Genomic DNA, 15,328 nt, shown 5'->3' on the forward strand with positions numbered 1-15,328 from the left:
CTCGTTCCTGAGAAAGGTGCTTACCCCTGAGATGGGTCACTCAGTAGCCTTTGCTCCTGAGGAAGGGTCTGCCTCGGTTTGAAGGGAGGGTGAGGCACTGAGAGGGCTGTGCTTTAGGCACAGAGTATTCCCTTGCCCCAGAGCCACCTTGTATCATTTGAAGGTCTCTTAATTGCTATTAGGTGAAGGATGCTAAATAAATAACCTCACAGGCACAGTGTATTTCTGGTCTGTCGTGTTTGCCTTTGTCTTTTGATTGTTCCTTGTCTCTCCCTGTCCAGTTTCTTTCCTGTGAAGTGTGTCCTTTTCTCACACCTGTGCTGTCTCCACAGCTGTGAGCCTCATGGTGAACACGTTCATCTCTGAACATCCTGTATGTATAGGAAGGGAGGGGCTGGCTGGGTGGACTGACCGCAGGACTCTGGGCCAGCCTATGCTTGGGGGGAGGTGCAGCTCCAGGGGCGAGGATGCCATCTTGGGACCTGAAGGAGAGCCACCAACTACTGTCCCTCCCTGCTGCTGGACTGGGGGCTCAGAGCCTTAGGAGGATTTAGAGTTGTAATAGGATTCAAAGAATTACAGACGAGTTAAGCCAGTGGGGATCTTCCTGAGATCAGTTCACCCACCCCAGCATTTTCCTGGTGGGGAAATTTTACCCCATGGTGGACAGTGACTTGCTCAAGGCCCAAATGGTGGTGGTTGGGAAATATGTCCCCGCTGTTGGACACAGATTGTTCCAAATGCTTTATAATCATTAACCCCTTTAATCCTCACAGCAGTCTTGTGATGAGGGTACTATTCCTGTTGTGACTTTATTGATAAGGAAACCACTGTAGGTAAGTCACTTGCACAAGCTGGCCATGGGGGCTCCATTCCAACCCAGGAACCCGGCTCCTTCCCTCCTTGTACCTCTCCAAAACACAAGTAGCCTTGCTTTCCCAGGCTCTGTGTTAATTGCTGGTATCTAGACGTGAGGTGGTGCCAAACACTGAGGGGTGGACGGAAGGAAGAGCGTGGTGGGTAAGGTGGAGAAGATGGTGACTGTGTTACCCTGCAAGCCAGTGGCTTATATGGTTCTTCTGGTTCCTGGTCCAGAGTCTTGTCATTCCATCATTAGGCCTTCCTTGGCAGCACTCAGGACAAACATTCCTTTGAGGCTTGTGGTTTATGTTTATTGAAAGTCCTTTGTATTACATCTCATCATCTCCACAGTCTCTCCGTTTTGAAAGAAAGAAGGCGTGTCCCAGTTAAGTGATTGATTTAAAGCTGTATAAAGGTCAACTAGGCCCTTGATACTAAGTAAATTAGGGCAGTTTTATGAAGGCTTTTTCCTCTCTCTCTTCCACTTCCACCCCCCCCCCCCAGTGGGTTTCGTTCCAGATTTAGAGCATTTAATTAGGACATAGTTAATGTAGTCTATCGTTGTGGGGAGAATGGGGAGCAGATCTTTTTTCAGTGAAAGACAGATGCCAAAGGTACCCTTGACAAAATTTGAAATCAAAATTTATAAATTGAATTGGATTTTATGTGGCCCAAGGCATCTGCCTCTTCAGTGTTGTGACTGTTTTTGAAAAGTGTTCAAGTAAATCACTTTGCCCAGTTTCCCTGCTTTGTAAGCACAGGTGTTTGTGCATTGGCTTGTCTTTATCATTGGCATCATGCTGCAAGGTCAGTCATTGGGATGAAACAACTTCTTGAGATGCTAGTGCTCATGATACAGGAGATTGGATTAGAATCCTTAGAGAAGCTCCATTCCCAACCTACTTACTCATGGCTTTCACACAGTAGAATATCCGTGGCAATGGAAGTCAATGGAAGTATCCCAGATTGGTGAACACATCTGCACAATGTAGCAACTCATGGGAAAGGATTTTGTTGTTGTTGTTGTTGTTGTTGTTGTTGTTGTTGTTTTGAGAGAGAGAAGGAGCCAGTGACCTAGGAGCAGAGAGAGTGAGACTCCCAGAAGGAGCAGAGGGAGAGAGAGAGAGAAGTGGGGCTCACCTGATGTGGGGCTTGTGCTTACCTGATGTGGAACTTGAACTCATGAACCGTGAGATCATGACCTGAGCCAAAGTCAGATGCTTGATGACTGAGCCACTGACGCACCCTGGGAAAGGGTTTTATAATGTCTAATTCTTGGGGAAGAGAGGACTGATGGGAAACGATTTTATTCAGTATTTTTGTCATTCAAGACCAACCAACCCCTGTCCCTGTCTCTTGGATCCCATTCTGTCTGCGGGCTGCTTTGGCTGAGGCCCTAGAGATTATTCCTGCCTCCTTCATCTGCAGGTTCTCTTTGTTACACATTCGTGTGTGCATCCTCTATTTTTTCAACAGAGACCTTGAAGGACCTCAGCAATAGCCCCTCTGCTAGGCAGTAGAAATACAGTGCGGAACAACCCTTCACATTGTTGACACAAGTCTTTGGAGGAGCTGGACAATGAAAAAAGAAATGTACATATTATGATCAAAGTCCTGAAGGAAAAACCAGAACAAAGCAGGGCATATTGCTGTGATTTGTCATTCCTTCTCCAGTTTGACGTCGCTGACCTTTCTCCCCTAACCTCTCTTCCCATGGCTTCTGTGACAACATACTCTTGCTAGTTTGCTCCTTTTTCTGTTTTCCGTGTAAGGGACAGACTTGAATGCTTTTTAACCCTTGGTGACTGCTTCTGTCTCTTCCTCCCTCACTTTCTTTGATCTGTCTCACAGTGCAATTTTTTGTCTCTGCTACTGCCAGTGTCCCAGCCTGGAACTTTTTACTGCCTCTTTGACAGCTCCCCCTGGGTGGCCCAGAGGTGCCACAGACTGAGCGTTCAAAGTGAAGTTGTGCTCCAAACCAGCTTCTCAGTCAGCCACACCACTGTTGACCCAAGTGCCAAAGACAGGAGCTTGAGAGTCCTCCTGAGTTCCCCACTCTTCCCCCACCGACCCCCCATCCCAGAGCTGGAAAGGAACTGAGGCCTGCCCATTCTGCCTCCTCCTTTAAGCCCTCACTTCCTTCTGTCCATTCCCGTTGTTGCCACCCTAAGTCGGGGCGACCACCATCTGTTTCCTGGATTACTGCAATAATCTGCACACTAGGTTTTCTGTTTCTAATCTTGCATGTTTCGAATCCATTCTGGAGAAGAATGATTCCAAGAAGAATCCATTCTTGGAAGCTGAGTCATCTTTACAATATGCCTAAATCCCTCCAGGGCAGCCCATGATTCTTCACATGGAGTTCACACTGCTCAAGTGTATTTCACAGGGCCTTTGGGGACCCAGCTGCTCCTGTCTCTGGCTTCATCCCCTGCCAGTTTTACTGTTTATTTCCTGTACACTTGCTGTAAGGTAGGCCCTGTGTGAGGTACCAACTTTGCGTTCCCTCTTAAAGGAAAAACCCAGACATTCTGAATGGAACTAGAAGGCCTCAGTGCCCTGTCTCCTATGGCCTCTTTCACCTCATCTCAAACCTCAGACGTCTTCACTGACTTGGTTTCAGTCACATTGACCTTTCAGTTCTTAGGAAATATCACATCACCACCCACTGAGGCCCTTTGCTGGAATGTCCCATCCCTCCCACCAGATGCCCACACAGCTCATGAACTTCTGTTACCCATAAGATCTCAGCTCAGTCAAATCAGCACTTCTTAGGGAGGCCTTTCAGGCCAGCCCAGAACTGGCCAAGTTCTCTTAAACTGGCCTCCTAGCTTCCCGGGCTTCTTGGCTGCACTGGTCAGTTATGAACTAGCAGTGATTTATGACTGATGTCTGACTTTTCCCACTGCCATGAAAGCTTGATGATCATCTCTGGTTATCTGTTATTTTTTTCACTTGCCTGAATTATAATTGTTCAATAAATTATGTGTGTGTGGGGGGGGACTCCATAAATATTGGTGGTGGTGTTGGCTATTCTTCCTTTGTCCTAGCAGTTAGGTGGTAGACAGTTCATGATAAGTTCATGATGATGGCCACGTGTGTGGTGAGTTCTGAGTATGTACCTTGGTGTGGTGAGGGGGTTTGTCTTCCTTCCCCAGTCTCCCACCTCTCTGCAGCATGTAGACTTGGAATTACAAACATGTGGACTTTAGAAATTATGTAGTCCAATCATTTCCAACCTGTTCTAAACATGAGGGTCTTTTTTTTTTTTTAATCCTGTGACATAAATTATGAAGGTTTAAATGGGAGTGGTTATATTTTTACTGTCAGTTCATTGGGGAAAAATGAGTAGTTATGGAAAGCTACAGTGGATTTAGTTAACCATGGAAATTGCATTGAATTTTTTTGTAATAACATCTACATGTATTTGAAAAATACTGGTGTGTATGCATTAGAGCAAGTGCTTGGTGGGCATATGGATTTATAGTACCAATAACTCCATGCTTCTGTGCTCTCTCAGGAACTAGCCATTTAGTCTGGCTCTTTATTTTACATTTGCATGAGATTTAGAACTGGTTACCTGGGAGCTTATGTTTCTCTGTATATATGTTTTATTTGAGCAGTGTAGAGTTTTTAAAAATTTAGAGCAAACATTTAAAAGCTGGGAGATTTTTCACAAAATCAGATTTTCAACTTGAAAAATTAGAGGGACTGGGCCTTATTTACCATATGGCCATAATCACCTGGTACTGACCAGTAAGTGACTCCTTTAGAAGTGCCACACTTCTGGGGCTCCTGGGTGGCTCAGTCGGTTGAGCGTCCAACTTTGGCTCAGGTCATGATCTCACGGTTTGTGAGTTTGAGCCCCATGTTGGGCTCTGTACTGATAGCTCAGAGCCTGGAGCCTGCTTCAGATTCTGTGTCTCCCTCTCTCTCTGCCTGCCTCTCTCTCTCTCTCTCTCTCTCTCTCTCAAAAACAAATAAACATTACTAAAAAAAAAAAAAGAATTAGAAGTGTCACTCTTCTGGGGCACCTGGGTGGCTTAGTCAGTTAAGCATCCGACTTTGGCTCCGGTCATGATCTCATGGTTCACAAGTTCGAGCCCCGTGTTGGGCTCTGTGCTGACAGCTCAGAGCCTAGAGCCTGCTTCAGATTCTGTGTTTCTGTCTCTCTCTGCCTCTCCCCTGCTCACACTCTGTCACTCTCTCTGTCAAAAATTAAAAAAAAAATTGAAAAACTTAAAAAAAAAAGAAAGAAGTGCCACATTTCCTTCTGTATGTCATGGTGCTCACCTATGTCTATGGCTATAGAGCAAGTTGCCCGTAAAATGGGGCCTGGAAACCTGGTGACCTCTCCCCTAAAGGAAGGAGGCCTCCTGTCAGGTGTCTGCAGAAGCTTGTGAATAGGAAGGGCCCTGGGCCAGGAGTCAGGAAGCCTGGATCCTTGTCCCCTTGCTGTTACTGACTAGCTTGCTGACCTTGAACAAGATATGCAATCTGAGCCTCAGTTTTGTCGTCTGTTACCAATTTGAGAAACACCTCCTGGGCCCGCCAGTTTTGTTTGGTCTGGTAGTATAATGGGGCATGTTTGTTATTAAGTCCCCCATGTTCTCTTTCCTTGTCTCTGCCTCTGTCTCATGGAGGGATTTATCATCTATTATTGCACCTTGCTGTTCACTTCAGAAATATGAGAAGGGAGCTCTCGGTTCTCCCCTCTTTCTCTCTCCCATTTTTTTTACCCCTGGCCTGTCTGGAGCACTTCTCTTCCTTTTATCCCATGTCCTCTGCTCCTGCAGAGGGGTGGGGGTCCCAAAGCCATACCCAAGCTCCTGCAGTGACACCCAAGACACCTCAAAGTTGAACTCCAAATATCAAAGAATTGTGGTTGCATTATTGCCTATTGAGATACTCAGTAACTGGCCAACCGTGGTGCTGCTAATATTCTGAAATGCTAACAGGATACCAGGCTAGCATGGAGGATTTGGTTTTCAGTGACATCGTCCTTGTAGGCAAGATGTGTGGTTATGCATTAAATTTCACTCTTTGAAAGGAACAATCCAGTGCTTTTGTCCTTCTGGATCTGCAAGGGACAGTAGGCATCAATGCCACAAAAGAGGAAATAAACAGGAGTGTCAGTCTCTGGGATTACATGAAGCAGGGTGGTGTAGTGGAAAGAAAAGAATGGTGTTTTGGGGTCGGGCAAACCTGAGTCTGTTATGGGATAGCTGTGTGACGCTGGGCAAACTTTCTGAGCCTGTTTCTTTGTTAATAAAACAGGGATCAAAGAACATGTTTTATCTTTTAATTTTATGCAGGCCCGCCTCAGAGATGTTGCAGGTTCAGGGCTAGACTACTGTAATAAAGTGAGTATCGTAATAAAGCAAGTTAAATGAATTATTTGGTTTTCCCAATGCATAGAAAATTCTGTTTATGCTATACTGCAGTCTAAGTGTGCAGTTAAGCAGTATGTCTAAAAAAAAAAAAAAAACAATGCACATACCTCAGTTTAGAAATACCTCCTTGCTAAACAATGCCAACCCGCGTCTGAGCTTTCAGGGAGTGGAAGTGACAGATCACACGTCATCATAACAAATATAGTAATACAGAAAAGGTTTGAAATACTGCAAGAATTGCCAAAATGTGACACAGAGACACGAAGTGAGCAGATGCTGTTGGAAACATGGTGCCCATAGACTTGCTTGGTACAGGGTGGCCCCAAACCTTCAATTTGTTTAAAAAAAAAAAAGGGTAATAGGTGCAAAGTGCAATAAAGGGAAGCACAGAAAACAGTGTGCCTGTACATGAAATTGCCCTTCTTGTCCTTTTTTTTTTTTTTTTTCTTTTTCTGAAAATCCTTTTTTTCCTCTTGAAATAAGATTAGTGGGTCAGCCCGTGAACAGAGAACTAGCATAAAGTTGTCTCAATAAAAGTGTACTGTGATTCTTTGTGCAAACATTTTGGCTCAACATTCTCTTGGGAAGGTAGAATGGAGCTCCTAGTGATTTTTTTTTTTTAAAGCTTTGTAAATAAACAAAAGTAGATTTTCCAGGAAACTTAAAGAGATTTCTTCTGCCTTTAATGGTTTTCCAGATGTTTTGAAGAGGGTAGGATTGGCCAAACTGGATGCTTACTCCAGCCACTCTATAAACCCAGCTCACAGGGCCTTTGGGAGGGGAACAGAGCCCTCTCCTCCCACCCCTCCCACCCCCATTCCACAGTGATCGGCTGCCTGGATTAAAGTAAGTGAAATAAAGTTGAGGTTTAAAATTTGATATTTCTATCAATTTTTACCCCAAAGAGAGGGAGAGGGAGATAATTTAGGGGAGACCTGACCTGGAGATGACTGGGGTATATGCTCAAGTATGAGAGAATGTGGCATGCACACTCAAAAGTCTGCATAGGAGTTTAAGATTGCACTGATACTTTTAAGAATTTAGGGTGGCGCTAGAGGTTGGGCATCTGCTGGTGAAATGAAGGAGAAGGGCCCTGGACCAGATGTAAGAGTATTAAGAAGAGACTCCTCCTCCAGGTTTCTTGAGAAGTGGGGCCATGCAGAGATGCCCTAGCAGGTACCCCATTCACCTACCCATCACGCAGCCTCCAGGAATTGATGACTGGCTGGTTTTGTGGAGAGTGAACTTGGAGTTGATGATGAGTTGGACACCCAAAAGGATCCTGCAGAGACTGAAAAGGCCTTGGGAATGTTCCCTGAGGGGTCAAAGAGGAGATTTCTTATGAATGCTTGCTTTTGTTACTACTCTTAACTTTTTGTGTTGTGATTAGGTGAGAAAAAGCTGGAAGGGAAGTCTTTCCCTTGAGGGAGAACTGCCCTGTGAAACAGTTGTACCATTCCTCAAAATGCTAGCTCCTGCGACCCAAGTGGGAGATGGAGGGCCAGGTGCTGGGTGGGCAGGGGAAGATGGCTTCTTAAGGAATGGAGGGGTGGAGCCTCATCTCCGCTTTCAGGAATAGAAGCGGAAGCTCTAGTAACTTCTTCAGAAAAGAAATGTGACAACATTATGGGCCATGGACAACAAGTTTGTAAGGTTCTGGCAGCTTTTAAATGTTCTTGGGTTTGTTGCTTCTATTACCCATTGTCTCTCTGCTGTTATGAGAGGTAGAGATCTCCGAGATGAGAGATGTACTTATCTTCAGGGGGAGCCAGGTAGAGGGCTGCGCATAAAGCTGGGGAGACAAGGCTCTACTGGAAAACCGGTGGGGGACAGAAGAGCCTGGGTTGGTCTCTGAGGAAGGGGCAGCCACTCCTGCCTCAACAAGGCTAAGAATTGCTAGGGATGCTTCCCAGTTGTTTCAAGAAGTGGAAGATTATCCTGTGATACCACAGGCATTTGAGACGTTGCTCTCTTGCTTACTGTGTTGTCTTCAGGAAGTCACTTAACCTCTCTAGCACTCCCTTTCCCATCTATAAATGGGGAAATTGGGTTGCCCGAGTCTACGATTTTAGGATTCTGTAAGTCATTGATACCGGAAACTTGCAACGAGTAGCTGTACTTTTGACATTTCTGGGATAGATGTGGAGAGTTGCCAAGGTAGTTGGTTTGGGGGCAGGTATTTTTGCAGGGACTGTATGGAGAGCGGTTTCTGTTCTCATTTGGGGAAGTCATAGCGCCACATCACAATACTCACGGGGAAGCCCAGGTCCCCTCCTGTGGCTCCCTGAAGGGCGACTCCTTGCACTCCAGGGAAGTGTGGCCCCTGTCAGAGGTTGGTGAGCTGGCCCCTGTTGCTATTACTGGTACAGAAGCTCAGGGCTACAAGCTCAGTGGACCCTGGCTGCACCATGGAAGGCACCAAGAAGGCAGTTTATACTGAAGGTGACAGCCAAATATTTTTGTACAAATTAAAGTAGGTCACCAAATGCAGACTTCATCTTATCTTTTTAAAAGACTTCCTGCTCATTTGCAAAGGTTCCAAATAATACAGTTTCAGAGGTTCAGAGGTGTCTAATGCAATTTTTACCCCCCTCTCTGTACATAATTCTATGCCCATTGTGTAACGCTATTAGAAACATTAGGGTAATTAGAGAGCTACTCTCTGCTTTTCATTTGCTGTAATACTAACCCTCAGTCTGCCTACACTGGTCATATTAATAAGTAATGACTCAAAATTAAAAAGAATTCGGCAGACTCCTAAATTAAGATTTTTCTAAGCCTTTCTTCCTCGCAGTCACATGCTACTTACTGCATGCAGGTGGGGAAGGTGATACATGGGCATATGCTTTGGGTTAGGGGTTCAGAGACCCTGCTTCTAAGTCTTCATTTGGAAAGCAGGGACACAGCTATCTGAACTCTCCGTCACTGGTGGGTGTGAGGAGCAGAGAGCCTGTTGGGTGTGAAAGCACTTTGGAAGCTGATGATGGATGGACAAATGCCAAGCAATCGGGTGTGATGACACAGTTCCTGAAGTGTGAGCAAAAAGAGAATGCCATTTTCCCATGTGCTTCTGGGCACCCTTAGACGTGTGTTTCGTGGAACAGAAATTTTACACTTAATATTTGGTCTGATAATTGTTATGCTTGTTGGACACATTAGCACGTACAAAGAACATTTTCCCCCAAACTCTCTTAGGGAAGTGGTTTTGTGTTTTTATATCCTACCAAGCAATTAAGGTGCCAATGGGTTAAGTAATATGCCTAAAATCAAATTAAACTGTTCAAAAATACTTTGCTAAACATTTGGCTTGTCTTCATAGCCTTTGGAGCTTTTCTTTTCTCATTTATCACATTTGACTCTGGGAAGGCTTCCACCACCTCTATAGCAATGATAACAGCTGGCATTTATTGAAGCTTGGCTATGCCAGCCCAGTGTACAGATGAGGAAAGCGAGGCACAGAGATGTTAGCTTGCCAAAGGTAACACAGCTCATGCGACAGCCCCATCTGAGCTATTTCTGTGCTACTAGGAATAAAAGCAGGACTAAAAGCATTGACTGTATCCTAGGAGCCAGGTGCTATGTTAAGTAATGCCCATTCAGAACCTCGTTTGGTGGCACACTCCCTGTGAGGGAGGCCCTGGAAAATGTTCTGCAGGCGGGAAACTCCTATCATCCTTTCTGGTTTCACAGTCCACTTACAGCATCTCCATTTTGCTTTTCTCTTGCTGATCTGGAAACAATCCCTCTTATGATGCTTTCCTTACTCTCCTATAACACTGGTTTTGCTAATCAAGATGTTACACGTCAGCTGCCTGCAGCCTGAATTTAGCAGGTAGACCTATCATAGTTGACCCTGATTGTATTAAAAACAAATATGAAATTGAGTTAGGTGACAGCCTCTAAAAATTCAGGTGACTATAGTGGTGCCTGGGTGGCCTAGTCAGCTGAGCATCCGAACTTCGGCTTGGGTTATGGTCTTGCGGTCCGTGGGCTTGGGCCCCATGTTGGGCTCTGTGCTGACAGCTCAGAGCCTGGAGCCTGCTTTGGATTCTGTGTGTCCCTCTCTCTCTGCCCCTCCCCTGCTAATGCTGTGTCTTTTCTGTCTCTCAAAAATGAATTAACATTTAAAAATAAATAAATAAAAATTTAGGTGACTATAGAAAAAAAATCCACATTTGGGATTTCTTGTGAAAAACTGTGACAAGACAGGATTTGCTTATCCACCTACCAGCACCAAACCACTCCCTTTAGACTGAAAATGACCTTCATCCCCCACCCCCACCCCATCTTCTTTCTCCATCGCCTGCCTAACTATCAGACTGTGATACCTAGGAATGTATACCTTATGTAAGATAGAAAAATAAATACATTTGGGCATACAGAAGAAATTTAGGAAGTGTATGTTGAATTGAATTAAAGTTACTGGCTTAGAAATAGTCTTAGTTTGGTAATAGAATATTTGCTATTTGTGAGCTGACCATTTCTCATGATACTTTTTGGGCAGATGGGTACATTAGGCTTAATCTATTATTTAAGGAAAGAAAGGCTCTGTCCCTATGCTTGAAGGTCTATGACTCATCAAAAGTTAAAAGATATACTTAGACCTACTCTTGATAAAATTACTTTTATTGTCCTAGTCAGCATCTGGGAATATGAGAAAACAGTATTTTCTTTAAAATAAACCATAGATTTGATGAGTTAAATGAGGTAATGTATGTGAAAGCACTTTATATATTATTGGGTATTGAGCCAGTAAGTTATTGGAGATGTTTTGGGAGCATTATCACCTTATCATCATTTCAAGCTTATGACAGACATTTAAATCTTTGCTCTCCGCCACTTTGTACCTTACTCGACGAGGCACTTACCTCTCCTTTTCCATAGGTATATAAAAATGTGGCTAATGTTATTTCCCAGCACCTAGTACAGTGCCTACTGTAGAAAAGGTGCTCATATTTATGCTGGCTAAGTGAATAAATAAATAAATAGACATGGGGGTTTTTGAGACCTTACTGAGCTAGTGCACATAAAACATCAAGCAGAGTGTCATATATTAGCTTGCAGTTTTTAGTTTAGACTGTTTTCTAAAACTTTCTCCTGGATACAGCCTGGGGGGTGATCTGTGTTCTTGGATGAAGGCAATGGAGAGCTGGCAGGTGTGCCAACAGGCAGGTGACAGAGGCCGCAGAGCCCCGGGCTGTGTGTGAGGTGCTGGATGAACAGAAGCAAACTCCTACAAGGGCCAGAGCTGGTCTGTTGCTCTCATCCCTGGCCTGTCTCATCCAGAGCATGCCACAGGCAGATGATTAGGCAGGGGCTAGGTGAGTTCAGACACATGGAATTCTGGACCTTGGGATTAAACTATTGGAAATAATATGTCAGATCTGGAAGGGCCCTTTGCAGTCATCAGGCTCATCACTTTCTCTATGTAAAGATGTGGAAAGAGCAAGGACACTGGAGTTGGAGAGGCCTTGGTCTTAATCTCCCTGGGTTGCCTTTTCCTATCTAACTGTTGGCATGAGTCTTAACTTCCTTGATTCTCATGGCAATTCATTGGCTGTTTTTGAGGCTTAAATTCAGTAAAAAGCATTCTTTTTTTAAATTAACCATTTTATGTTTTAACTGTTTTTTATTTATTTTTGAGAGAGAGAGAGAGAGAGAGAGTGAGTGGGGGAGGTGCAGAGAGAGGGAGACAGAGGATCCGAAGTGGTCTCCACACTGACAGCAGAGAGCTTGATGCGGGACTTGAACTCATGAACTGCGAGATCATGACCTGAGCCAAAGTCAGACACTCAACCGACTGAGCACCCAGGTGCCCCAAGTATAAAACGTTCTTAGCACGATACCTGACATGGACTTGGTACCAAAGAAAAATAGTGAGCCTTATTGTCATGGAAAGGAAGTGGAAGTCTAGAGAGACAGGAATGGTTTGTGATAAGTGCTGGCTGTGGGGTGTCCACCTGGTGCTGGTATCTCCCAGTGTGGGTGTGTGGTGGGCAGGAGATGGATGTTTATTGCGGCCAAAACTGAGCTGCCTTTGTTGGAGAGTGAGCTAGTTTAGGAATATCACAACGCAGGATCTACTTACTTATTTGAGATAAAAGGGTGCACCAAATTAATTGGAGCAGGAAGCTTCCAGAAGAACTTTAGGCAAGTTGGAAGAGATGATGTGTGTTTTGTATTCTAAATAGATCTCTGGTTTCGTCTGCCGAGTGGTGGTCTTGTTTTATGAGATAAGCTGTGAAGAAAAATGATGAAAATTATCTCTAAAAATATAAGAACTTTGAGCATGTCACTGTCATTTTCCTCCTCTCAAGACAATCTTTGAATTTTTACTAATACTTTAAAATTGCCTTTCTGCTTTCTCTCCACTGCTCTGCCTGGATGTGATATTTAGGGACTTCTAAGAGGCATGTGCATCCTATATCAGTAACCACCTGCTACGGATGACACAAGGGTGGCCATTGTGACTTCATGACCTATCCTCACACTATATATCATTTTTGCTGAAATTCACGCGTTTCAAAGGTTTTCGCAAGATAGCACAATCACTTGGCTTCGTGGCTTTCAGAATTTATGAGTTTGTACCTGTGCGGTCAGGAAGAGGCATGGCATGCCAACTGTTAACTTTATAGATAAGGTTTTTTCTGTAATCATTGCTCACAAACCAGACCACGTCAGACGTTTTCAGTACCTGGAAAACCATCATGCAGGAGGCTCAGGTTTACTTTTTGTCATCCTGTGCCATCAGGCATTAAAAGCCAACTCTGCCACCCTCTAAAACCCTGGCTTTCTTTAAAGGACAAGTGCAAGCTTTTTGTTTCTCTGGTGTCTTGAATGTTCAAGGTTCATTCAAATCATGATCTCTCCAAGTCTAGAGAGTTGAAAACATTAGGAAAAAAAATCTTCATTCTTTTATTTCTGATGGGAATTTCCCCTGACGACTGTGATCTGTGAAAATAAACTACACAACCATGAGATTCCTGCTTGTTTGCACATTACTTTGCCATTAACAAGTCACTTTTACATATTTGGGGGTATGTGGTATGAGGATATGAGGTTAGAGGTATGAGGATACGTCTCCTGTGACAAAGGCAGGAACATGCTTTGGTTACTTATTCCAAGGATGTGTTTTTCCAGAAGCACCAAACTATGTCAAGAAAAAGTTGCTCTTGTTTTTGTGTCCTCAGGGAATAAAGAAAAGTGAAAAGAATTGTTTTTCTGATGAGCTGTAGTTTCAGAAATCGCATTAGACATTTCTTATTTCTTAAAATCCACCTTTCACAGAAAAGACATTTCTGACGTCAAATTTTGGATTATTTGGGTTTCTTATTGACTGAGCAGCATTTTTATTATTTTCTCTTATTAAACTGAGGGCCAGCTCTCTGGATGTAGGTGTTTAGGATCTGAAGTCTTTCCATAGGACTGGATTTAGTTTTAGGAATGGTAGAGTGTGGGTGTGAAAACTTTTACCGTAATGTTTTACTGTCATGTACATTTTGCAAATAATCCATGGAACACTTTTCAAGTTTTGGTCCTTTGGGTATATAGGGTTTTTTTTGTTCCTCTATTCCTTTTGGAGGGGTAACAGTTTGGCTTGGGCTTGCGCCTCCCTGGAACAAGCCTCTAGAAACTGTTTTTAGCCATGTTTCTTTGTCATCCTGTGATATACTGGATGGCTTGGGCAGGCAGGGCCTGGCCTGGGCAGGTGTCTTGTAGTTTCCCTACAGGCTGCAGTCTCACGGAAGTTTCTGGGACTAGGCACAAAGAGATATTTATTTGTTTTTTTGGTTTTTATTTATTACTTTTTTAAGTTTATTTATTTAGAGATGGAGGGCATGCACACGGGGGTGGGGAGGGTCAGAAAGAGCGGGGAGAGAGAATCCCAAGCAGGCTCCGCCCTGTCAGCACAGAGCCCGACACAGGACTTGATCCTATGAACCGTGAGATCATGACCTGAGCTGAAATCAAGAGTCTGATGCATAACTGACTGAGGCACCCAGGCGTCCCAGTACAATGAGACTTTTAAAAAGAGTAACATACATCAACTAAAAATTAAGTATGAAGTGTGAAATTAGAGATTCAGAGCCAAGAAACATCTCAGAATAACCAATTCATTGAATTTTCTTCCCCAGGAAGCTTCAATAGTCTGCATTCCAGCCATTCCAAGCTACTCATTGGTTTCGGTTTTCACATGCCTCAGTGTCTTAGTTTGTATTTTTCCTTCTTCATGTATTATAAGCGTCAGTATTTTAAGGCCCAGCCTGAAAACCATCTTAAAGGAGACCTCCTTAATCCTTTTGTCAGTATTCTGCCTGCTCTGAATGGAGTGTGTGTGTGTGTGTGTGTGTGTGTGTGTGTGTGTGTGTTGAGCAGATAAATAAATTCTGTTTTAATTTTTCTCCTGGTGATTTTTCCACTGGACTATACAGTCCAGTCTGTGGAAGGTAGGACTGTGTGGGGGTGTTTTCCTTCTACCCACTGGTGGCTGCTCCCTGTGGCCCTGTGTGAATGGTAAGAGAGGGGCATGGTCCAAGCTGTTCCTCTAGACTTTGGATAGCTTGGAGCTAGAGTTCCCAAGGTAGAGAGGGCATAGTACCATCTCCTTTATATCACTCCTCGCTGAGAGAAGTGAGAATTAACACTTTAGGAAACATTTTTTTGCAAAGAGGGGAGGGATTTAGAGGCTATAATTAGATTTCAAAAGACAATGAGTGGAGACAAAGCATTTTAAGTGAAGTGATTCATATAAACTGCTTAGTGCTTGCTTAGCACTTAGCAAGCTCTCAAGAAATGGGAACTGTATGATCATATGGTAATGGCTTAATCACATATCATACTGGCTAAAGGAGGGAATCCTCAATTATAATCCCTGCCCTCTGGGCATGTGTAGTCTAATGGATAACAGAACAGTCTCTGAGGACAGAATACTTTGGTCACGTCCACCTGATGACCATAAGACATTAGAGGAACTAATTGTATTTTATGGACATGATATTTTATGAGTAGAAATTCTTTTTTTTTTGGTTCTTTTTTTTTTTTCAATATATGAAATTTATTGTCAAATTGGTTTC

The 15,328-nt window shown here is 43.7% G+C and overlaps 1 protein-coding gene across 4 annotated transcripts in view; it reads left to right on the forward strand.

Annotated features, from left to right (window-relative positions):
* The window catches only part of MB21D2 (Mab-21 domain containing 2), a 113,595-nt gene that overhangs the window by 12,245 nt on the left and 86,022 nt on the right, over positions 1–15,328 (forward strand). Inside the window, exon 2 of one of the 4 annotated variants that reach the window (XM_042956656.1) lies at positions 6,177–6,224. The exons of the other annotated variants lie outside the window; for them this stretch is intronic. The gene's annotated coding sequence lies outside the window, so the exon portion shown is untranslated. The remainder of the gene's footprint in view (positions 1–6,176; positions 6,225–15,328) is intronic. 4 annotated transcript variants of the gene reach the window in all.

This window comes from Panthera tigris, chromosome C2 (assembly GCF_018350195.1).
Source record: "Panthera tigris isolate Pti1 chromosome C2, P.tigris_Pti1_mat1.1, whole genome shotgun sequence".
NCBI lineage: Eukaryota > Metazoa > Chordata > Mammalia > Carnivora > Felidae > Panthera > Panthera tigris.